General features: G+C 48.2%; 1 pseudogene; it reads right to left on the bottom strand.

Annotated features, from left to right (window-relative positions):
- Positions 1-829: 829 nt before the first annotated feature.
- LOC104853240 lies at positions 830-1,807 on the bottom strand (annotated as a pseudogene).
- Positions 1,808-2,144: the final 337 nt, after the last annotated feature.

The raw sequence follows: 2,144 nt of genomic DNA, 5'->3' as shown, positions 1-2,144 counted from the left end.
ATATATAAATGCAAAAAGAGAGATTATGAGGAATTATCTCATGTGATCCCAAAGTTTGACAAGTCTCAAGATCTGCGTTTGGCAAGCTGGAGACCCAAGAGAATTGATTGTATAGTTTCAGTATGAATCTAAAGGAAACAAAATCCAAAGTCCTAGCTGGGAAGCAGGCAGGCAGGGGGAGGACAGGTGTGTATGTCCCTAGTCCAGCCAGTCCAGGTAAACTGAACTGCAACAGAGAGCCCCAGGAACATATACAGAGAGATGTGTGTGTAGGCATTTACAGAATATGACCACATTATCACATACAATATATAATATATACACACATGCGTATTGACCCAGACACAGAAGCGCACATATGCACATACACATACGGCAAAGGATGGAGGAGACCAGACTACATGCCCTATGTATAAACATGCGTGTCACTCAGGCAATCTCTAGAATATGTAACTTGGTCAAGCTCTCTGGGCAGGAAGGTGGACACTCACAAACCCTCCCACCAAATCCTATCACGGGAAGGCGAGGAGACAGGAGACCTCCATCCAGGAGAAGAATGGCATCGAGAAGGAGAGCCCTACCCCTTGCCTCAGGGCCCTGGCAAATTATCAATAGCCACAATTTGGTTTTTATAAGGCACAGTTTGATAGCAGGTGGTAGGAGTCAAGAACACATCACTGCTGGCCCTTTTTAGTGGCAACTCCACCACATCAATCTGACTGAAGGGAGAGGCTGTCTTGAGTGCATGTAGGTGCCAGGAGCCATGGAAGAGGCTGATCACAGTTTTGACAGAACTGACAGAAACCTAGAGGCTCAGAGGTGTCCAGGATGATCTAAGGGAGGTTGGCCAGTAGGCAGGACACTGTGGGGCAGTTACTGACCCTCCATGGCCAGCAGGCTATGGCCAGAGGGCACCATACCTTCCTTTTCTGCAAACACCAGGATAGCTTGTAGCAGAAATAGTACTGCTCAGGGGTCTGGATGCTGAAGGCCCTCTGGGTCCCCATGCGTGACACTGTCTGGAACACATTAGGGTGCCAAGCTCCTCCAGTTGTGCCAGGCAGATGTCCAGTGAGCAGAGTTACCTGTCTGGCCAATGCCCATGCTGCAGTGTACTATGATGGGTGGCTGCTCAGGGCACTGCCCCTTGGAGCGGGTACCCATGCTGCTAACGGCCAGGCTCTGTTGGTTCCTGACAGCCCTTAGGAAGTCAATGAGTGAAGCTGCGGAGGAAGGAACACCATAGTCTGGCCAGCTCAGGAACTGGAAGTGTGTCACCTGACGTTTCTCCCGCTCTGGGTGGTCATGACAGTCACCAAGACCTTCTGCTCCCACACCATGAGCCAGAAGTCACGACAGATGTTTTCCAAAGGGCCCTCAATATAAGCATTCTTCTGCTTGTCGCTATCCATGAAGCTGGCATTGATGTGATCTGTCTGAATGTGGCCACTTGCTTGGTCAGCTTCACTTGAGTCTGGTCCAGGCAAGGGACATCCCCATAGTGACTCTTCTCCAGGTTTCCTGGAGACAAGGAACAGTGAAAAGTCCCAACAGGGTTCTCCCTACAAATGTCTTCATACTCTTCATAAACCCCCCGCTTCTGCCTGATGTTAACATAGCCCACCAGCTCGTGGATGGTCATGGCATGGAGACCTGGAACGTATACCGAGTCCCAGTCTAAGGCAGGAGGGAAGGAGGACGGGATGATCTCATCGAAGGGATCTGGATGGCCATTCACCTGGGGCAGGAATTGGAAGTTCTGTGTGGAAAGGTTGATTCTGACATACCCACCCAGGTAGAAAACCATTTTTGTCTATTATCTTGAGTTCTACTTACCTTCATCAACTATCAAAGTCTGGCAGATGGAATTACACAATGTACATTAGATTTGAACACCGTTCCCAAATTAGAACATTAATATAAGTGGTTTGAATTTTCCATCATGTGAGAAATGTTTACTCATATTAAATCATTCTTTGACTCTGATTAATTTAGAAAAAAGAAAGTCACAAGTCATACACACAGCTTCTTTCTCCTCATGTTTTCCTTGTGCTCAGCCTTGGCAGAAGGGTCTCATTCTAAAGCCAGCTGTGACTTGGAGTCTCTGGCTGGTCACTGAAGCTCAGGTCAATTCCCCTGGAGTT

This window comes from Fukomys damarensis, unplaced genomic scaffold (genome assembly GCF_012274545.1).
Source record: "Fukomys damarensis isolate Sample0158 unplaced genomic scaffold, DMR_v1.0_HiC HiC_scaffold_5, whole genome shotgun sequence".
Taxonomy (NCBI): Eukaryota; Metazoa; Chordata; class Mammalia; order Rodentia; family Bathyergidae; genus Fukomys; species Fukomys damarensis.
The sequence above is the reverse complement of the archived record's forward strand: the minus strand, read 5'-3'. Positions and strand labels throughout refer to the sequence as shown.